The 23814-nt window shown below is 40.4% G+C and overlaps 1 protein-coding gene across 9 annotated transcripts in view; it reads left to right on the top strand.

Moving 5' to 3' along the window:
* The window catches only part of FRS2 (fibroblast growth factor receptor substrate 2), a 68613-nt gene that overhangs the window by 29725 nt on the left and 15074 nt on the right, over positions 1-23814 (top strand). Inside the window, exon 1 of one of the 9 annotated variants that reach the window (XM_038375123.2) lies at positions 6165-7668. The exons of the other annotated variants lie outside the window; for them this stretch is intronic. The gene's annotated coding sequence lies outside the window, so the exon portion shown is untranslated. Of the gene's footprint in view, positions 1-6164; positions 7669-23814 lie in introns of those variants that run through there. 9 annotated transcript variants of the gene reach the window in all.

Genomic DNA, 23814 nt, shown 5'->3' with positions numbered 1-23814 from the left:
GGTCCTGACCCAAAAAGGAGTTGTGGAGAGTGGGGGTCGCAAGGTTATTGTAAGGGGGGTTGCAGTATTGCTACCCTTACTTCTGGGTAGCTGCTGGCTGGGTGCCCACCAGCAGCAGCATAGAAGTAAGGATGGCATGGTATGGTATTACCATCCTTACTTCTGTGCTGCTGCTGCCTGCAGAGCTGGGCCCTCAGTCAATAGCTGCCACTCTCCGGCTGCCCAGCTCTGAAGGCAGCAGCGCATGGTATGGTATAACCACCCTTACTTCTATGCTACTGCTGCTGACGGGGCGCTGACTTCAGAGCTGTGCGGCAGCCAACAGTCATTGCTCTCCAGTTGCCGAGATCTGAAGGCAGCACCAAAGAAAGAGTGGCAATACTGAACACCCCTAAAATAACCTTGTGACCCGCCTCCCCCGCAACTCCCTTTTGGATCAGCATCCCCAATTTGAGAAATGCTGGTCTCGTCTGTGAAATCTGTATAGTAAACTGTAAAAGCGCACACACAAGACCAGATTTCACGATCTGTGACACGTTTTTCGTGGCGGTGAATTTGGTAGGTTCTATGCATAAATCCATGCAGACAATTTGATATTTACATTTATTTTAGGATTTTTTTTTTCTTCTGGTTAACTGGGTCCATCTCTTCTCCCAGTACCGTCTGGGCCCAGAACTATATTGAAGAGCCCCCCACATACTGTGGTGGCTCTAGGACCCAGGTGGTGCCTCCCCTCTACCCCGCCATCGAGTTCGGGGGGAGAGGGTTGTAGAGAGGAGCAGCTAGAGACTCCAGATGGTAAGATAAAGAACAGCTAAGCTCTTTGGGGCAGGGACTGTCTTCTAGCACTCTGTGTTTCTACAGTGCCTAGCACCATAGTGCCCCATTCTTGGGTGCCCCTTAGGGAGTGCTGAAATAAACACAATTAATAATTTTATTATTAAACCAGTATTGTGGAATGTTGGAATCTGGCCTATATTTTGATTCTGGGCTTCCACACCACCAGACACATGAGTGATGTCACCTCTTAGCCATAGAGTTGCTCTGAGTAGTGGCTTAAGAAATGCCAGTTATAATTAAAGCTTTATTTTTTTAAGTAACTTGAGTTTGTTCATGCAGAACTTTTCTTACCTTTTGAACTTTCAAACTGCTGGACTGAGGAAATGAGCATCATTTTCTTTTATGCTTGGGACTATAAAAGGATTCTTCAATCCTTCTATGCAACCTAAATTGGCTGCATAGTTGAGTATGTTTAAAGGCTATTTTTGAGTCATAATCATATTTAAATAAGCTGTTTTTAGCCAATTGCCATCTTATTAGATGTTCTTTGGATTGAATATGAAAATAAGTGCTGTTCTAATTAGAAAACTGTACTTCACTGTTTTTCTTAGTGTTGCCTGTCCCCTGATCCAGATTTTTTCAGACTTTGTTTGTTAGAAACCATGCAAATCAGAGAACAGTTGCTCTGTATACAAGTATATATTTAGTCCAAAAATTCTTCTCTTATGGGCTTAAATTTCAACTTTTAAATGTTTCCATGAATCAGGAACTGCAGTGGAAAAGGTTGTCTCATATCCCCTCTCTCTCTTCCCCTCACTCCCCTCTTTCCCCCCTGAGTTTCCTTACTGGTTCTGCACCACCTGTATCTCGTGTCATTATGAATGCGTCTTTCATTGTAGTACAAGATGGTGTTATGGTATCTTCAATACATCTTTGTTATGTATGGAGGGTTGGAATAATACTGTTGTGAAGTTGTCCAGTGGGAGGCATTTGTATATGGTACTCCTTAAAACGAACATAATGGTATTGTTTCTTTATTTTAGGCTTGGATGTTATGAGTATAAGCCAGGAAGGAAAAAATTTGTTCTGAGTTGTGCTTGCAGAATGTTTTGGCCAGTTATTTAAGAATTATTTGTGTAGCCCTGCTAGCTAGTGTAAGATAATTAGGTTTAATTGGGGCTTGGGTTTCAACAAACTGGCTAGGAGTCAGTCCTAATAAGACTGAAGTGATTTGAGAGAAGTAGTGAGTTAGGTATGAATGATTGAGGCATCTTGCCTGTTCCTAGTCAATGAAGAGCATAATTTCAGGCTGCTACTGGATTCCTATTAGTTCCTGGAATTCCAAGTGGCTTTGGTAGCCAGAAGTGCCTTTTCTGGTGTCTGCAGTAACTGATTATCTGATGTGGAACGTGCTGTAAGCATCCGTGCTTTTGTAACCTCTAAACGAATGCGTTCTATTTACAGCTACCATATGAAAATATCTTAGATATTACAACTGGCACAGAATGCAATGAGTTGTCTCTTTGCTTACTTGTATTAAGGAAATATAACATAAACTTGAAGGCTGGCTGTATTTAGCTGGTGCTTGTAAACTAATTTTTGTACTATTTTAGCATGTCCTCTCTGGCTGGCTGCCAGGGGCTGACAGCAGAAGTCAGAGAACAAATGCTAAATAGCAGCCATGAAACTGACAAGAATGACAGTTTCACTGCTGGTAGGCTCCCTGTTATGAAGCTGAGCCCTGCCCCTCATCAGGCTCACAGGTTAGGCTGTCAGCTGTGAGCGGGGCTCCTGCTTTGAGCCCTGCTGCCAGGGCAGGGATCCGGGCTCAGGCTTTCTCCCCTTCCTCACTGGGAGGTGGCAGCGGGGCTCCAGGCTGCCAGCCAAAAGACGATATAAGTAACACAGTGTCTACCTGGACACTGCGTTGCCCTAACTACATGGACCTAAGCACTACGCTTCTCAAAGAAATGAAAGGTTTCAGAGTAGCAGCCATGTTAGTCTGTATTCACAAAAAGAAAAGGAGTACTTGTGGCACCTTAGAGACTAACATTTATTTGAGCATAAGCTTTTGTGAGCTACAGCTCACTTCATTGGATGCATGAGTGGGCAACTTACATCGGCGGGAGCACCATTCTAGTGTAAACACTTACATAGTTAGGTTGAGTAAGCTGACGTACGTCAACCGAACTCTGGAATGTAGACCAGGCTTCCCAGAAGAAGAGCTCTGTGTAGTTCAAAAGCTTGTCTTTCATCAATAGAATTAGGTCCAGTAAAAGAGAGTACCTCCCTCACCATGTCTCTCTAAAGTTACTATTTGGCAACTTGACAATATTTTGTTAATTACATTACATTACTAACTTTGATCAAATTTTCATGTGTGTACATCTGTTTTAGTTTTGGCATATTCATTCTGTACAATAGTTCTATAGGGGATAAAACATGGTTTTAAACTGCTTAATAAACAAATGCTTAGAATAAATTTGTTAGTCTCTAAGGTGCCACAAGGACTCCTTGTTGTTTTTGCTGATAAGGACTAACACGGCTATCACTCTGAAACCTTTATTTCTTTAGTAACTTGTGGTGATACACACTAATGCTAAGGTCTACATTTCTGTTATAATGGGTATTGCAGCTTGTATGCAGCTTAGGGACAGAACCAAATCTCAGAATTGACAGCAGGTGAATGTCCTACCCCAGAAGTTCACTACAGTTTTATTTGCCTCCACAGTGACAGGCACAAACAAGCAGCTCTCTCTGCTTCAGTGCTTTTTCTAAGGAAAATGCTAAACTTTATTTCAAATTTCTGACTATTAGGCTCAATAATTTGGCTGATTAATTTCCCAGCTGGTTGCCAGGGCTGATTTTCCCTTTTCTCACAGTGCAGTTGGGTGAATGATTCGCAGCACCCGGTTACATTGTTCACCTTCATGGAGTGTAACATGGAATATTAATGAAGAAAAGACCAGATTATTTCTGTGGCGTATGTACATACACATACGTAGGAAAATTCTTTCTTTGGGGAGGAAGGCCAGCAGAGTACCATTTTAACCATGGTCAGGTCGTCTGCAGCTATCCTAAACAATAGTTTATATACCCCTCCTAATTTTCTCTAGTAAAATGTAGTAGAGGGATGGGGGGAAATATTGGGCTGTCATCACCTGCCGCTTCTGTGGGTTGCCATAGGCTAACTACTGGGCTGTCATTTCCAACTGACTCTGTGGGTCACCACACTTCAATGTCCAGGATATTGTCCCCAGCTTCTGCCTTCCCTTCCAACCTACAAGCAGCTGGACATGAAGTAATGAGAAGGCCAGTAACTCGGGTGTGGAAAAACAAGTAGGCAATAGGAGGCCCACCATTTATCTTTCTAGTCCCACTGTACGCCATTTTATTAGGCCAGAAGATTCCTTTGTGTGTGCCAATCCATATTCAACGTGGTATCACTAATGGAATTAAACATGGCTGTCTTTCCTGGTGGTTGGGTTCAACATTTCTAAGTGGGGAAGACTTTCTGTTGAAAGTCTGCTGTACAGGCCCTTCGCAGGCAGCCAAGACCAGGCAGGCATCACCACCGCCCTCTCCTTTGGCTATGAAAGCTCTGAGGTGGCATCATACCAACCCAATAAAAAGGAAAATATTCTGAACTGCTATCTGATACTGTAAGTGCCTCCACATGCTTTCACAAGGAGGGATAGTATTGCAAGTATGGTCCCCCTCAACCTAAAGATCTTATGACCTAACTGCGTTTTCCCTGGGAAACTGTGTGGCTTACAAATGTTTCATTCAAATATATGGGGCTTTGAACCTTGAGATTAGGCACTCGGGCAAATGAGTTTCTAAGTCTTAGTGCTACAATGGGAAACTTCATGGAAACCTGAGGCTTCTCACAGCAATTGGAAATGTCTGCTTACAATTTTTGGCTCCTGACAGAAAGAAATACATGTAATATAGCTAGTTGAAATTGTCTCTGAAGTACACAAGAGGAAAGACCGCTCTGCAAGTTGTAACTAGAATAAATACAGGGTGCTGAGGTAAAGTCAGCAGTGGCTCTCAATTGGCAGACAGAGAAGGGGGAACCAATAGATTGAAGGAAAGAGAAGGGTAACATGCTGAAAGAATTCACATAGATATTGGGGTTTTTTTATAGTACATATCAAAATTACACTGCCTTATTTTTGGTAAATTCTGCTGCATTTACTGAATCTTATAATAAGAGGGTAGAACTAATATTTAAAAAACCAAAGATCTACTGTGGTTTTAAAAGACTGTGCAGACTCTGCTCAAAAAATTAAAACAAAGTTTAAAGAATCTTTATAAAAAATGTTTTTGGATGAGTAATATTCATCCATTAAAATATAAAAAAATCTTTTTCATGCCACTTTTATTATGAGATTTGGCACTCAAGTGGCCTTGGAGAATCTTTATGGGCTGTGGGCTGAAGTTTGGAAGGCATTTGTTGTAAAAGTATTGGAGAGCTAACTCACTATTTAAGTCTTTGCAGGCCATGCTTCCTCCCCCCACCCCGCCAATAATTAATTTAGGCTCCATTGTTTTGCCTTGATAAGTGTAACCTACTCCATTTTCCCTACTTCTTGTCTCTCCTCCCTCACAATTTACCTAAAATGCGGCTTCTGAAGTATAATATACTACTTCCCTTTCTCCAGCCATGACGCTTACTACTTGAATCCTATCACTGCCTCTCTTACTGCAGAATATTCATGCTCCTTGTCTTCATGTAAACCTCCACTGTAACTTCCTCCTCCCTGTATTCTCCTCACTGCTTCCTTCTTTTCTTTCTCTCACTCCTTTGATTTTATGGGTTCATTTCTGCTACCCCTGTACTTGGAACAGTCTGCCAAAAGCCTCTTCTCCTTATCCCTTATTAAAACTTACTTCCAGGAAGTCAGCATATGTCAGCCCTCATCTATGCCAGGAAGATGTTCTTTTCCCCCTTTATAACCTAAGGTTTGAATTTAAACTGATATGCCTATATTGGTATCATCCTTTGTGTGGATAATCATCTTCTGGCATATGAGTGGCTTTTTTCAGTTTAGTTGTTTGCTTGAGAAAGGGTTTAAGCTAAACTGAAAAGAGAAATTCTGATACCAGAATAATACCCTCCATACAGGGATACAAGCTATTTAACTGCAATTGTTTACACTGGTAAAATTTTCCTGTGTAAGGAAGGTCTTAATTTTCTCACCAGCATTCTCTGTTGGTTGACCTTTAACTGGATGGTTTTGGTATATTTAGGATTAAGTCTTTCACTGCAGATGAGGGAAATGGGAAAAAAAAAAATCCTGAGGTCATAAAAATATCAAGGTAGCTTGAATTAGCTGGTAGATTACTTCAGCATATACATAGTTATTTATTTCTTTCAGATATTCACCTAAACCAGCCACTGTGCCCTGATGCATGAGCTCCAAGGAGAAAACGTTGCACACTACATATAAATTATCACGTTATATTTGAAGAGGACCAAGAATTTCCAAAACTGAAATAATTTTAATGGTGCTTTCTTGTTCAAACAAACCTTAAAAGCCAACATTGGGGTTTCTGTTCTGGCCTCTTCTTTCAGAAAGATATAGTTTAAACTGACAGGAATTCAGAGGAGACTAATACAATGATTAAGGATCTGGAGGGATTGTTCTATGAATAAAGATTAAAATAGTTTACACAGGTATGGATTGGCTAAATAATTATATCAGATGGGGTGGACCTGGACATATCAGTCTATAAGTATCTTGAAGATGTGAACACCAAGGAAAAAAAGTAAATTGTTCAGAGTGGCACAAAGGAGTGGAACAGGGCATAGTGTGACTAAATTTAAGCAAAGGAAAATTTAGACAGAATATTTGGAAAAACCTTCCTAACAGAAAGATGTATTTGATTATGGAAAAGTCTCCGAAGATAAATTGTGGAAAGATCATTGAGACTGTTAAAACTAGACATACAGAGGACTGAAAAACAAAATGTATGGAACAATCCTACGCTACAAAGGAGGGATGGGCTACATGACCTAATTGGGTCTCTTCTGTGTCTAACTACTGGGACAATAGTGTGGCTTAAACAGCTCAAAATCCTCTTGGAGTTGATGTCACCTGACTCACATAGAGGATGGACCAGTCCAGCAGCCTACAATGGTGTAATCAAATCACAGGAAAGAATTGATTATATTTTATAAATTGTGTTGTGCATGTTCCCCCAGTTCTTACAACAAATTTGTCTTTAAGATTAATTTACATTTCCTGCTTCATATATAGGATTTATTTTAATTATTTCTATGTTTATCCCATTTAATTTTTATTATTTGTATTGTGTACCATCCAAAAACTGCATTCAGGATCAGGGTCTCGCTTTGCTAGGTGCTTTACAAATACAGGACTCCAACCTGTAAGTAGTTTATTTCCCCAGTCCTGTAGACACGACTGAGGAAGTAAATGGGGACTCCACATGTGGTCTCTGGGTATATAAATATGAGAAGCAGTAGGGTCCTGTATCCAGTTCTGGTGTCTACATTTTAAAAAGGATCTGAAAAATAGAGGGTGCAGAAAAGAGCCATACAAATTATTTGGGGGCTGGGTTTTAAAGTGAGACACTTTTTGTATAGTCTTTTTTAATGAGTTTTTAGGTCTTGACCCGTCTTAGTATTTGTCTTGCCATTTTCTACTTTTATATTTAATCTTATCCTTATCTAGCTATTTGAAGTATACCCTTTTTAATGTAACCCTTGTCTTTTACTATTGCATATTTTACCCCAGTCTTTTCTATTTTTAAATTTGTTTTGAACTCTTGCCTGTTTTCAAGGTGGATGACAGATGAATGATGGAAAGTTTGTTGCTGCTGAAGGTGTTTGAATTGCTGCTGAACTTGATAGAATGCAAGGTAAATCAGAAGAGTAGATTAATAAAGTCCAGAATCAAGGTGCTGTGCCACTGGAGAAGCCGTGGCCTTTGAAGATTGTCCTGTAGTATATTGCCTATGTTGTACTGAAGTATGATGGAATAAATGAGTGAATGCTGTCATCTGAGGACTTTAATAGAAACACTGTATTTAAGTAAAATTTTAAACAAATAGACTGGTGAAGATTGAAAATTGTGTTTAACATACAGGAACTTCTGCATTGCTATTGAATAGAATAATTCATATCCAGTTCTCCTCTCAAATCCTTGAAATTCTGAAACGAAAAGAATGGTTACCTCTTTTAGCACCTGAAGATATGCCAGAATGATATACCTTACTTGATATATATTCCGTGTGGTAGAATTAAGGGAGTAAATGATATGCTTTGAGTGGGGAAAAAGAATCATCAGAGAGATCTTATGAAAGAGATGTCGTATATTTGGTAGGTTCAGCAGTGCACAAATCTTGGTCTTTATTAATCCTTAAGTATTTTGAGATTAATCTTAAATTTTGTCATCAATGGTCAGTTCCCCACATTCTCTCCTATACCAATCCCTTGAGACCCTCTCTTTCCCCCCCCCCTTTTTTATACAAGAATACAAGAGCACAAAGGCATCTTATGAGTGATTGCCTTTGCATGGTTTAAGTGTGTGTGGTCATTAGTCAGGAATAGTTACGGAACACAAATGTAGATAGCTTCTTGCAGGTTACTAAAATCATTTTCAGCTTTGAGAAAAATGCTTTGGGTGTTTGCAGCTTTACAATTTAATATACTGGCACATCAAGATTTTCAGTTTATTTTTATAGTAGGGTCTTCAGAGATCTTTCCTTACAGCTTAGTCTGTTCTCTTTCCTTCCCTCCCCCAAATATTTTCTCAAACTGTGTTGTTTTATGTACTATGACACTTACTTTGATTAACAATGTTTGAAGAATACATAGGAAATATCTCCTCAGTTTTTTATCCCAAATAGCTTGAAATGCTGCACAAATCTCTGCAACAGAACAAAAGTGCTAATCAAGTTTCAAAATTTTAAATCAACCCCTGTGATTAGTAGTTCTGGAATTAAGAGGACAAACTCTTCTGAATTTGAGGGAACAACCATTTTCGTTGCCAACTAGGGCTGACTCTAAATGGACCAGCTGTCCATATTAGGAGCAGAGGGTTGCTAAGGTTACGGTGGCTGTTTGAAGAAGAATGCAGCTGAGAGGGCAAGTTCTTGATGTGTGAGCTGAGGGAAGGAATTTAGTTTGATCATGCATCAGCCCTCCTAATCACATGTTCAAAAAGTGCTGTGTGGGCGGTATGTAGAAACTACAGTTCTGTGTGTTGGCACTTGTGTGTGGTTACAATAATTTTGTTTTTCTAGGAGTCAGATTTATTGCAGTTTTATCATGAAAATGTCATGCTTTTGTTTTGGGCAAGGGGTAGAAAGAAAAGCAATCTAAATTCAACATAATTTGAATAATCTGTGAATGTATTTTAACTATAAAAAATTCTTATACTTAAACACTTACCATGGACAAATATATAAAGTACACTTTTTTTTTAATACCTTCAGCTCCACCATTTAGGATTTTAGATTTTATTCACCTTTCATAATCAGGCCACAGCACCAATCAAAACAATTTCCCAGTACCATTACTTCCCATTTGAATCTCCTTTGCTGTAGTTTTTGGTCTGTTTTAGTTTTAGCGACACTGCTTTTTTCCCCTCAAGTACTTGTGCTCTTTTTGTTATGACTGATGCCAGATAGATGAAAGTGCAGGATTATGCTCAGTGACCCCACTCAGCTTTCTTAACTATTAAAAGGCCCCTACTGTCTCTCAAATAGACTAAAGGGGAAGCTAGTTGCTGTTAGATCTTCATGTGCTAGAGAATGCAAGGCAAGGACTCAGCAAGACATCTTGAAGAAACAGTTAATTTGAAGAAAGGCTGTGTACATGGGGATGTATGGGAAAGAACATCATGACCCTTTTGAATCTTCTTTCAAGGGTTTCTGCCTTTTTAAACATCCAACTGCTCCTTTAAACTACTCTCTTTCCATGGGAGAAGTTTCCTCCTCTGAGACCTATCACTTTCTCTGTTCTATTTCCAAACTCCTATTGAATTTTCCAGTCTGGGCTAATAAGCACAAATCTGTTTTTTCCTCATTAACTCTTAAGAAGTTCACCCCTATGGGCCAGCTCTAAGAGGCTTGCCTGCACAGCCAGCAATTACTGGTTTGAAGCAAAATTTTGATACAGAAGAGATGTTGCATATGATGCCTTATCCCAGGATAACCTCATAGCAGCAACACATGCTCTCGTGACCGTAAACTCAGTTGCAGTCCCCTTTCCACAGGGCTTCTCCAGAGCTTGCAGCTTGTGCAGTATGTGACAGCATTTACTTATTTTCAGCATTTTACACCAGCCCTGCCACCTTTATATTGCCCAAAGTGGTGAATGGACTATAAATCGATACGGTTGGTTTTTCAAACCCTTACATCACAAATTGGTATAATCTAAAGAATTTGGCATCATTCTAGGACAGAGGTGGGCAAACTTTTTGGCCTGAGGGCCACATTGAGTTTGCAAAACTGTATGGAGGGCTGGGTAGGGAAGACTTTGCCTCCACAAACAGCTTGGCCCCTGCCCCCTCCCGGGACCCCCCGCACCTAACCACTCCATCCCACCCCCACCCCCGGTCTCCTGACAGGACCCCGGGGACTCCTGTGCCTATCCAACCGCCCCCTGTCCTCTGACTGCCCCAGAACCTCTGCCCCATCCAAACCCCCCCCCCCCCCCCCCGGCAACCTTCTCATGCTGTTCAGAGCAGTAGGAGATTGCCGCCCAGCCGGAGCCAGCCTCGCTGCCCAGAGGAGTGGCGGGCCAGAGCACTGGCAGTGCGGTGAGCTGTGGCTATGGGGGAGGAAGGACAGCAGCGGCGGGGCTGGTGGCTAGCTTCCGCGGCTGGGAGCTCAAGGGACGGGCCTGCAGGGCATAGTTTGCCCACCTCTGTTCTAGGAAGCCACTCTAGCCAGAAAAAAGACAAAGGTCAAAGTAAGAACTGCTTAAGTCTAAATAGGATACTAGGCTTAATCTGTGTTCTGTATAGGTCCCCCAAAGATGTCCGCATTTAGAGTACTAGTACTAGAGAACTGAGTAGGTTCCCTTGCAACCTATCTGCTGCATTACATAGCCGGAATCTGGCATAATGTAGTCACACAATACAGCCCCTCATTTTGCAGACCTTCTTTGAGGTGTCAGTATTTCAGTGGAAACCCTGCGTTTCACTGAATATTGATAAATGCCTCAGTGGAACAGTGATTTTGGTGGGAGTCAGGAAAATTACAAGATTTATTTTAAATTACATAGAAGCCTGGCTGTATTTTCTTCAGATACTACAGAGTTTGTACTTTTTTCATTGGGCTGTTTTTGGTAATAGGGTCCTTAAAGCACATGGACTCTGGGTATAAATCTGTCCCATCTAGGTTTCATAAAATTGAGGTTCCAAGTAAAGACAATGTTAACCACTATCATCATCAAACAAATAAAAAGCAAATAAGGCAATTTTAAAAAAAAAGTTGGTGGAGGGAAAGGGATGAGAGAAATATAACAGATATGGGGCCAACTATGATTGTTCTTTTCTAAGGGAGGAGATGACAACTTACACTATTTGCAGGCAGATAAAAATATTTTAGGCATTTAAAAAAAAAAAGTGAAATAAGTACTTGGATGAACTTCAGAATATAGTAAATTCCATACTCTGGAACCCTCCTCAGTAAAGGCATGTTTGTTTTACCAATCTGAGATGCAAAGATGGTTCATTGAAAGGCTGTTAGTGTATGACTGCAGGCACCTGTCAAAATGAGGCCTCAGCATCTAATATAGCATGGGCCTATAGCATTAAAAGTTTGAAAAACCAACAGTGTCAGTTTATAGTCCATCCGTCAATTTAGGGCAATGTAAAGAAGGCAGGACTGGTGTAAAATACTGAAAATAAATGTGTGCTGTTGCATACTAAACAAACTGGAAGCTCTGGAGAAGCCCCATGGTTGCAATTGAGTTTGTCATGAGATCATGTGTTGCTGCTACAAGGCTACCCTGGGATAAAGAAAGATGTAGTCTGTGCAAATTGTGCAACCGTAAATTTGTTCCATGTATAATATGGCAACTGTTGTGGCAAACTAAATGTACCTTAAAAGGGGAATGTTTGAGGATTTCATAACTCATTAACTCAATCCTTTAAAAACACATTTTTTTCTTAGCTCTGTGAGAGCATCCAGTACTCAAGTATTTTTCATTAAGTATGTAGGTTGACTTATAAAATACACTCTTTATGTGCTCCTTAAGTATTTTTGCAACACAAGAATTCGGTGTTAAACAAGGTTCAGTAAAAGGGATGTAACTAAACAAATAACAAGTAATCTTAATGACTAAAAGTCTAAGACAGTTGTGGATGAAAACAAGAGATGTCAAAACTGAAGGAAAATCAATTACAATGTAACTAACCTGTAGATAATTTAAAAAAAAAATCTTATTTCACGACCTATTACATAATCCAAAGCCAAAACAAAAAACCTCTTGCTCTCAAATTTAATGACTGTGTTGTAGGAAGAAGTCAGCTAGTGATGATTTGAATCAGTAAATGCTGCTGTTAGTGATGTGACATTCCATATTCTTGAGATCAGAGCTAGTTTACCGTTAGAAAACTGAATTTAGAAGTATATGAGAAGGTGGGACAACAGTGGGGATTTCACTCTCTGAAGCCAATCATCCAAGTTTGGTAGAAGTGTATTTCTTGTCATCTTGGATGTGCTGCTACTACCACCATCAGATATCTTGTGAAAACTTAGGTTGTAGACAGGCGGTACTGACAGTGGTTGAACTGAAGAGATAGTCCAGTGGTTCCGAACCTGAAGCCTAATCAGCACACAGCTGTGGCCCACGTGACCTCCTCAGAGCCATACAGGTAGTATTGGATGAGGCCAACAATGGTAAATTGATTGAGACCCACTGATGTATTCTGAGGGCTGGATGAATCACTACTTGAAAATAAGCATCCTGAAGGTTAAGAGCAGAAAACCAATTCTGCTTCCAAAGAGTTGATTATGGAAGCTCTGTGCTTCCAAAGAGTTGATTATGGAAGCTAGTGTCAACATTCTGAATTTGAGCTGGTGTATTAATTCTAATTGTCTGAGGTCTAGGATATGATGCAGTCGCATGCACACCTTTTTCTTTTTTTTTTTTTTTTTTTTTTTTTTAAATAGGGAAGTTGTGTGAATAGAATTCTTGAGTTGGTACTTCTATTGCTTTCTAGTTGAAATAAGGAATCCACTTTCATCCCTCATTTTTTTTTTTCCCATGCAAGATTGGTTCTTGAACAGGAATGGGGGAGGGGACTAAAAAGGGGGCAAAGACTAGAATGTAATGTTTTCGTGCATGAGATACCTACATTTAAGAATATTTTATGCAGGAATTGTTTGGCAGAGAATAAGCCTTTTTCAACATACTGCTTTTTAAAAGAGTTCTACAAGAGGTAGTGTCCAAGCAGCAATAGGGTTGTCATTTTTAGAGCTATGCTAATTTGAGTTCTCATTAATAGAGTTAAATATTAAGTATTAAAAATGGTCCATTCTCGGGCCCCTCCATGTCATTTTTCAAAGTGGGATGTTCACCATCTCCATGACAACGAGAACTAGATGACATCTTTGCTCTAAGGCTGAGCTCCAGAGTTCTCTGCCTTCAAGCTGCGCACACACAAGATTGTTGCAGAAGCTTCTGCAGGATTCTTAAGATTATCAACAAGTGTGTCTCAAATTCTTCAATGGCTCTGAGGTTTTTCCTCAAAACGACTAAACTTTTTTAAAAAAAAAAAAATAATAATAATTAGGTTGGCTTTCTGAGGAGGGTTTGGAGAACAGCACCTTGCCTCTTCACCCTCTCCAGAAGTGGCAGACAGCAGACCACAGGAATTCAGCTCCCAGCCAGCACATGGGCAAGGTCCATGTCAAAACAGGTGAGCAGACTGCATGGAAGCTTCTTTCATGGAGACCAGGCCAGAATGAGTGTCATTAAACTGGGGGTAAGTTGTCCCCCTTCCCCAAAATATGGGATCCCTTTTCTTTTCTGGTTGTTCTGAAGGCTGAGAGTTTTTTTTCACTCGAGCCTCTTGAATCTTGGGGTAAGGCATGATCTCACCCCATGACAACCAGGAGGATGAAATTCCTGTTTTGAGCCAGTTTAGTAGGTGTGGACTGTGCGAGATGGCTGAGAAGGCTACAAAGCATCTCCCCTTTCCCACAAGCTGTTTTACTTGCAAGGCCACAGTTGTCTCATTTCCTGTCGCCTCCCTGATACCAATGGGTCCCTTGTCTCCAGTGGCTCCAGCTCACACCTCATTCTGTGCAGTCGGTCCCTGCTCAGCTTGGACCCCAGCAGCAAGGAGCACAGGGTAAAATGATTTGAATCCCCTCCTTGGGAGATGAGCCTACTATATCTCCCCTTCTATCCTCCAGAATTTACACAGTAGGTCATAAAGTGGCTACTCTTTTTTTTTTTTTTTTCCTTGTAGAGAAATGAGGGATATGTGGCTGCAGACTGTCCTTTCAGTCTCTCTGGTAATGCACTTTCCCCCTCAGAGGGCTCCTCCCCACTTCTCTTGAAGGTTTGATCCAAAGTCTGGTGAAGAATGTTTCTCACAATCAGATCTTAGAAGGAAACAGCAAAGTCTTGAAACCTCTCATGAGTGTCCCATCTAGGTCTCTAGGAGAAATCCCTAAAGTTGAGGCTTTTGAGCAAGATGCTCTGACTGTTGACTAAGCTTTCCATAGTTAAGCACCAATTGCAGAGCGAGAGGGTCTAACTTCACAAGTGCTTATGGATTTTTAGAAAATGAAACACAAACAAAATAACTTGCAAAGTTGAAGAGCTGTGTTGTTTATCACCTTATTTATGAGGGTGTGATTTTAAGATGGAGTGGCAATTCCCTACCTAATGAAAGTCTTCATTAGTCTGTCTAAGGTTAAGCCTGTTGTGACTTTGTTAAAGGGCATAGTCATACCAGTTGAAGGGAGTAATCTTGCTAAACCCACAGATGAGAATAAAATCACTCAGACTAAACTTGGATTCAGTAGTCTCAGCCTGAGCATCTGGGTGTAGTCTTATTGTGGAGGTCTATGCTTAACGGTTAGCAGCTTGTGAGCATGCAGGGGGAAAAAGAAAAACAATCTATTTTAAACTGGATTTCTTTACTAGCTTTTTTAGGACTGACGCTTCACCTGATTCTGACTTGCTGTATGTAATGTTGTAGCCATGTTGGTCCCAGGATATTAGAGAGACAAGGTAGATGAGGTAATATCTTTTTATTGGTCTGAAGCTCTGTGTAAGCTCGAAAGTTTCTCTCTCACCAACAGAAGTTAGTCCAATAAAAGAGATTACCTCATCCACCTTATGTCTCTGACTTGCTGAACATTCAAAGCTTCCAAAGTTGTGTCCCGGGGGCAGCTATGGCTGCACTTGAAGAAACTGGAATTACAGGCTAAACTCTGATACTCTTCCAAATATCATGTTGTAAGCATTTTGGGAGCATCGAAGCGAAGCAAAGCAGACGCTGAGACTTTAGACAAGGGGATAAGTCCTTGCCAGTGAGAGACTTTTCAAATTACCTTTATCTCAGCAGATATTTCCTTTTGAAGCCAATCCTCCTCCAGATTCCAGCATGGATATTACAAATTGGGAAGTGGCCATTCTCTCTCGTGGACTTGGAAAACCAAGACTGGGATTCTCTGGAAAACCATCGAGCCTTCAAAGCTTCTCTTATTTTTTGGGTTTCCCAAGTTTGGGAAGAACTCCCTCCCCTGAGCAGGGATGCTTCACGGTGGGCCCTGATCTAGAAGTGAATCACCTCCAGAGAATAGGAGCTTGAGATAATCAGGGAAGGATATTCAGTAGAACTCACTTATTGTCCTAGGGAGAAGTTTATCCTTTATTCACAGTAAATTTAAAATAAATCTGCAATATCAGCAAGAACCTTTATAGCATCAGAAGATGAAGCGTGCATAGTCCATCTCCCACACATTGAAACAATAAGAACCAGTTCTGTGAGAGATGAATATTTTGGAAGAAGTGAAATATTCTTTGTGGTACAAATTTTAGATCTCTGGTTCCTCAGAAAGTCCAGAAGGAGATCATATATTCCAGTTAGAAATACTAAAATCTATCATTGCAGCATTTTCTTTCCAAGATTTTGGAATGTGAAAATAAACCTCCCAGAGATCTACTGAAGATGTGATTGGGGAGACTCACCCAGAGATACTTTAGTCTCTGCTACAACAAAGTATTCCCTTTTTGGACTCGTAACATCTACATGGATATTCACAAATGCCATTTTATCCCTTCCTTCAAGTGAAAGGAATACATTGTCTGGACAGCCTTCTTGTTGTATTACACTGGACCCAGCAGCCATTGCTAAAAAGCCTTCAGAAACATGGCTTTGAGCAAACAGGTTTGAAGAGCCAATTACAGCCCTCATAAAACTCCAGCATTTAAGTTATTGTCCGGGACAATCTCTCTATTTGGGGGAGGCAGGAGGGAGAGAAAAGAAAATGTTATTTGCCAAACATTAGCACATCTCTCATATGAAAAATCTGACTTAGCTCCTGGGCTAGTTGGTCTTCTGTGTATGCCTGGCACAATTCTTGCTTTGCTTCCAGCCAGCAATTGAACAAAATAGTATATAAAGTTCTTGGTCCAGATCCAGAATTGGTATATCAATGAACTCATTCTTAATATTATTTAACAGCTGCCTGATGTTGAATCTGGAGGAACTTGTCATCTGCACAGATACAAGACCCCATGTAAAGGGAACATAGCTGGACTCCTAGTTGACTTGGGAGAGGGATATGGAGTATAACCTGTCTCGTTTTGTGAGCCGTCAAGTGTACACCTGCATTTCCAGCATTTTTGATTCTTTGGAAACATAGTCTGTATGTGCCTGCAAAGGCTGAAGATCTTCAGCCCTGCTGGGAGAAATATTCTTGCTTGTGCCCTCAGCAGAAACATGCATGTACGCTCACTTGCGTCTCCTCTCCTTCCCTCCCCCCATGGTTCTATACAAAGAAGGAAAGTTGGCATCTGAAGATGTACTTAGAACCAAAGGAATGCAGTTTAGATCAGCTAGCCTTTATGTGTCTCAATGGTCAGACTTAAACCTATTTGTGAACCCGTTTGCATCCAACTCCAGTTGGAAAGCGAAGAGGTACCATGTGAGATGCACACTCAAAAGCGGAGGCTGTGGTCCCCATATCTTTGAAAGTGGGCTAAAAGTCTTTTTTTTTTTTTGTTTTTGTTTTTTTGTTTTATTCCTATCCCCAACTCCCTACAGCCACCAAGGATCAAAATGGTAACACAGATTGTGAAGGAGCAGATTACAGCGATTACACCTCATTAACCCTCATGGCTTGGTTCTTAGACCTGACCCATTGGAACCTCGTCTTAGACCCCACCCTGCCCTTCCCACCCAATACTGCAACAGGGACCCATCTTGAACAAATATCCGGTGCTGCCTAATCAGTCAGCTGTGAAAAAGAAAGGAAAGAATTACAGGTGATCATTCTAAGAAGTTGATAAACATTCTCCTAGAGAGATAAGGTGGGTGAGGTAATATCTTATATTGTATCAACTTCTATTGGTGAAAGAGACAAGCTTTCAAGCTACACAGAGTTCTTCAGGTCACATTCTGGGGTGCAGTCCAGCCCAGTGAGGGGTTGTCACTGTCTGCCCTGTAAGTGCCTCAAAATACCTTCCTGCTTCTCAGATCCTCAGAGCTAAGATCAAGCGTAAGTAGTCTCTTGTCTTATCAAAGGCTATGATCAAGCATCTTGATGTTTTTGGGCTTTTGGCCCTGAGATGAAAAACCTTGTCTGTGTCTGTTGGACCATGAAGTACAAACATTATCTTCTAAGCTAATATCTGTTATCAGTTTAATGTCTGCTGTAGCTCCCCAGTGTGTCTACAACGGCAGTGCAAAAAACCATTCTCCTAGCATCTTGGAGGAAATTCACAAATAATGTCTATGTATCACATGATTTTTATATATTGGTGTTACAAGGGATACATATCAGGGAAAGTCAGATGATGCGAAGGACACAGTGGTGTTTTTTTGCCACACCCTGACCATGGATGTCAAAGTCAACACTTTTTTTTTTTTTTTTTTTTTTCTTCGTTTTAGAACAGTGGTCCCCAAACTTTTCATGGTTGCCCCCTTGACCCCTGTTGGCGCCCCCCTCCCCCCCCCCCAAGCTGAGGCCACTGCTCCCGGGGAGGGAGGGGGGAGGAGAGAAGGGCACAGATAAGAGTAAGGGGAGCCATGGCTGGGGTCAGGAGCGGAGCCAGAATTGGGGAACTGTGGTGGTCGGAGACCAGAGCTGGAGCAGAGCTGGGGATAAAGAAGGGCTGGGTGGCACTCCCTCCCTGCCGCCCCCATGGGGACTGGCCCCAGGCCTCACTGTGATCCCTGAATGTTCCTCCATGCCCCTCTAGGGGAGCGAGCCCCACAGTTTGGGGACCACTGTTTTAGAAAGACAAGTCAGTTTCTGTTGGTATATTGCACTGTAAGAAATGCATAAGAATTTCTCATTATTACCATGTAATAGATTCCTAACAGCTGCCGCTCTTATCAGTCCTCTGGCAATATGCAGGCTCTTGGCATGATCTTGATCTATGTCCTACAAGTTCGAATAGAACTACCTTTCAGTCTTGCAGGTGCTTTTCCCTTCTCACTGAAAGTATCTTGCTTATTCACCACTTTCTTGTCCAAGAGTGTTTGTTTTTGGCAGGCTCTCGATGAAACCTGACTTATACTTTTCTCTCAAACATGGTAGTTCTGTGAATTAGCCAGCCCTCCATCCCCAGGGTGACTACAATCTTTCTTATATAATAGGAAGTTTTATGTTGCTCTTCTGGTTGAATCCAGACATCCTAAGGAAGTAGGAATGTATTAGATAGATAAAGATACTCATAGCAGAGACATTCAAAGCTCTTCTCCTTTTGTTTCTATGCACTCTGTGAAAAGAGCAGTGACTTTTTTTGTGGATGGAAATCTTAAAAGGAAATCCGTAAGGCTACTAAAGGGTTTTCCATCCACCTTTTCAGACACTAGAATTGACATCCTGAAGCATTTGGTAGCTATAGCTCACAAAAGCTTATGCTCAAATAAATTTTAGTCTCTAAAGTGCCACAAGTACTCCTTTTCTTTTTGCGAATACAGACTAACACGACTGCTACTCTGAAACCAAAGATTACTGGGGTACCCTGTTCTGTAAATTCCTTTTCAGTTCTACAGGAGTAAATGGAATCCTCCCTCCCTAGGGATGATTTACTGCTTCCCATTATGAAGACTGCAACATGGAGGGGACTGAAAGGGAAAATTCTGTCTTATCCATGAATTTTCATTTGAGGAACTTCCATGTTGCAGTCTGACCCTCCCTCAGAGAACTGATTGATGTCCAGTTCTCCTCCCCCCCACCCCTCCCACTATTGTTTACTTTCTTAAGAAGTTTGAAACAGATGAGGATATTCTTCCAGGAAATTCCTAAATTTCTTGTAAAGGCTCTGCTGCAAATGGTTTGTGTTGACTAGCACTTACAAACTTTTATACAGCTTCCAAAGCTGGAAAAAAAATAATCTCCGGAATGATCATTAGTTCTTCCTGAGGTGCGCCGAAGCCCACGCTCCCGAAAGAGATTTAGTATGCTTCCCTTTGCCATAGAGATGGGGACTGCCCTACTACAAAGACCTTATCTGACATGGAGGGTTCTAAAAAGAAAACTCACAGGTAAGACAGAATTTTTCCTTTTCCAGTGAAGGGACTTGAAATACTGTACACTAAATTTAAAGTCTGAACAGGTTGCAGACTCAAAAGCTTTTTTTTTTTTCTTGTTTCAAGAATTTAGAAAAAATAATCAGTCACTTTTGTTTTTTCCCTTACGTAATTCGGTACTGGTGTTACCACTGGTATTTTCAGCAGAATGCTTCCGTTTAAATAATTGACAAGTGGTTTTTTTTCCTTCTCATACTTGCCCAGGATTTTTAATGATTTCCAGTTTTAAAAGTCAAGTTATGATTTTAACAAGAAGAATCTGAGAGCAGAAAAATGTTTAGTCATCTGTTTTGTGATGGTGCTGCAGTCTCGTACTTAATTTAACCTGAAAAGTGAGCAAACCAGACACTTAATAAAAATGCGATTAAATAGCAGAGATTACTCTGTAGCTAAAAGAGCAATTTTGTAAAGTGAGTTTGAAAATTATTTGAGAGTGTTGTATTTCAGTTTAAGTAGAAGTAACTGTCCAGCAGGCAGTGACTTGAATTCACTGCCCAGAGGGGACGCCATGAAATAGAATTCTTCCCAAGTTCAATCCACATCACAAACATAACGTGTTTTTCCAGTTATTCAACTTTCCTCCTTCAAAATCTCAAGGATTTATCCTGAAGCTTCAAATGAAACTAATTTCCAAATTTTTGTTTAACGAGCTGGCCCTAGAAGTAAACTATGGCATTTAAGTGGGGGACAAACAGAAATTGGACTTACTGAGGATGAAACCTTTAATGTTTCTGCTATTTTAAGAATGTCTTCATAAAGTTCCAAATTGAATATAGTCCTTTTTCTTATTTTGACAGCAAGCAGTTTTGAAAACCCAGTTAAGTATTTCTGAAGCCTTTGACCATGGTAGTATTACTGCAACTGAAAATTCTTAATTGTAACATTCAGAGAGTGCTTGTAAGCTTTTTTGGTATTGCACGTTAAATATTTGCTGTCAACTCTGGTACAAACATATTGTATTAAATTCATTGTTGGCTAACTAGTTTAGAGTTTAGACAGACCATGACTTTCATTTTACTGTTTTAATATGATACTTATTTTGAGAAATAATATTTAGGAATGGGAAGAATTAAAACTGAGGATTTGATCCTTGTTCTCTTACATTTGTATTTTCTTGGATTTTAGTATCCAGGTATCCCAGCATTAGTTATATTACTAAAACATGTACTGTAATGTAAATTAATGATCTCAAAAACATTCTGTTTATCCAGTATCTCAAATTAACTGTTAAAGAAATGTACTTAGTAGAAAAAATAGTTTGTTAGCTTCATTCTCTTCACTCTTTGGCCACAAATTTGTGGCCCTAATGTAGTTCCGAAGTTTAAAAACCAACAAACAAAAAAACCTCAGACATTACACACAGCTTTAAGCTAAAGATGAATTAATGCATCTCAGGAACAATGGAATAACTCTAGTTATTCTGTTTTTTGGTGCTAGATAAGTTAATGTTCAAAACCACTTTAATTTCACTATGCTTTATCTTCTCTACCTTTTTAAAATCCAATACATATGATATGTAATGTTAGAATTTAGGGTAAGCATTAAAATAAAAACACAGCAGCTCTGTTTTGGTTTCAGGACTCAGGGTTAAGCCCCTTCTTAAAGAAGAAAAATATTATAAATTAGAAAGCTAAATTGTGTGTATGTACACATACATGTGTATGCATGCTTGCACTTTAATTTTAAGGTTAAAAAGTAGACGTGGTCTTCCAAATTGTTGCATTTAGAATGCTCTAGGTGAAAATGATGGATGTAAGTATATTTAGCATAGCTGTGGTCAATCGTTCTCATGAATACAAAATCTGCTGGAGGGAACGGTTTAAAAAAAAAAAAGGCTAGACTTCCTTGAGGTAAAAGAATGTGCTAGAGAAGGAAAGGTATCTTTCAATGTCTTTTGACTGAAATAGTATTTTATAAATGTATTTTGAAATGCAAGAACTTAAAATTGAGTTATTGGGCAAAGTGGGTATGATCACAGGACTACTCATTGCTCAGTCAGAACTGGAAGCTAAGAGCAAATGGACCTAGCCATGTTGTAGCTATTGGATTTGAAGAGCCGTACTCTCCTTAACCAACTCCCAGATGACGGGAGAGCTTGCAAAGGGATGAGAGCTAGAGAGAGGGCTACCTTTTTTTTTTTTTACCCTTCCCACACTAATCACTCAATTTTTTTTAACTTGAATGATTGCACACTTTTATCACATACAACTTCCTCCCCCCTCCCCATTATTAACAGGTTGCAAAGTCAAGCAATCAAAAATTAGGAATTGCCAGATTTAAGGTTGCCCATTCAACTTTAACTCTGTTCCCTTGTGCATCGAATAAGGTGGGGGTCTTGTGGAAAAAATTGATTGTGTAATTTAAAACTATATCATAATGCATGAATGCAAGGGGCAGGATGAAATTATATTAAGACTGGAAGATAAGACTCATGAGGGAGCAAAGGTAGTGAAGTTTATATAGTCTAGTAAAGAAGATTGTGAGGAGGACATGAGTTTACAAATCATTAAGTTACAGTAAAAGCTAGAGTAGGTTGGGTGTTAGGCAGTTGTCCCTGAAAGAGCACTTTGACTGGAAATTTAATGCAATTATATAAATTTATACATCCTCACTTGCTGCAAGGCTTTGACATTGACTACCACATGTCTTTGAGGCAACAACATAGCCATGTTAACTGTGTTTGCACTCTATAAATTCCTTTCAGTGTGTTTGTGTCTACACACACCTAAATGTACAGCATATGACCAATGGTCCATCCTACATCTCTGAACAAGTCAAATTTGATTGAAGTTCAACAAAGCTTGTGCAGTTTTATATGTAATTGTAGTGTCTTAAATGTAATCACACAAGTTTTTGTTATAGTTTAATGAAAAACATAGGCAGTGTTATGATAGACTGCTTTTGAATGTCCACTGTGGCTACTTTACTTTTTAATCTATATAATTTAAAGATGGGGTATCCATACTATCCCTAATCATTAATTTATATTACCTTGTCACCTAGGAGCCTTGCCATGGATCAGGACCTGTTGTGATAGGCACTGTAAAAATACAGAAAAAAGGACAGTCCCTGTCCCCAAGAGTTTACAGTCTAAGTATAAGACATCAGATGTCTAAAGATATATAAATGAATACAATGACAGAGCATTGGTCAGCTTGATAAACAGTGCTATCACCAGCCTAATCCTTGTCAAGTTTTTGTAGGCATCACATCACAGGAGAAAAGGAGTACTTGTGGCACCTTAGAGACTAACAAATTTATTTGAGCATAAGCTTTCGTGAGCTACAGCTCGCTTCATCGGATGCATCAAAGGAGGTAGTTGAAGGTGGTTAAAGGGGTAGCTTTACAGATGTTCCCAGGGGGTACCTCCCAAGAGAAAAGGACAACATGGGAGAAAGCACAAAGGTGCTTGTTTGAAAACAGGTGAGCAGTGGAAGTTGGCATCGTGGCCCGACTGAAGGTGGGAGTCAACCTTTCAGTAGTGAGATAATTCATGAAGGGCCTTGTAAGTGAAGACAAACAGCTTATGTTGTGATAGAGAAGGAGAAGCCAGTGGAGGTTTGCAAAGAGGGTTGACATGCTAAGAATACCCATTGATAGTATCCTATGCGTTCTGTAGGATATGGAATAAGAGATTTGTATGTTCCTCTGTGCAGCCTCCCCAGTGTGTCTGTTAGCTCCTGCTATACCCTACATGTCTGTGTATCTGGTACTTCCCTTCTCTCAGGTAGGTGGGGTGTTGGTAGAGAGTGGGCATAGTCCCCCATTGCAATGATTCTCAACCTTTCCAGACTATTGTACTCCTTTCTGGACTCTGAATCCCAAACCCTGCTGCCTGGGGCTGAAGCATGAGGCTTAGCTTTGCGGGGCCCCCTGTGGCATGAGGCCCCAGGCAGTTTCCATACTTGTCACCCCATAATGCTAGTCCTGCACTTTTAATCCCCCCCAAAACCTCTCACGTAACCCCCCCAAGGGCTCATGACTCCCAGGTTGAAAAACACTGATCTAGATGAATTGACGTAACCCCTGGAAGACCTGTGCATATCCTGGTTGAGGACCACTGCTCCAGTGCACCAGTATTAGCAGATTTCTTCTCTCTGCAAGCAAGATGGGAGCAGGAAATGTATTGTGACTCTGAGACCCTGGGGTCCTTCTGGGGCGGCACCATTGTGCAAAGATTTGCCTCTTACACAAAACTATACCTAAAGCAGTCTAGCCCTATACAATGCCTCCAAAATACAGTGATTATGTATAAATGTGCATTCAT

Source organism: Dermochelys coriacea, chromosome 1 (genome assembly GCF_009764565.3).
Source record: "Dermochelys coriacea isolate rDerCor1 chromosome 1, rDerCor1.pri.v4, whole genome shotgun sequence".
Lineage (NCBI taxonomy): Eukaryota > Metazoa > Chordata > Testudines > Dermochelyidae > Dermochelys > Dermochelys coriacea.
This window is presented reverse-complemented; position numbering and strand designations above follow the sequence as displayed.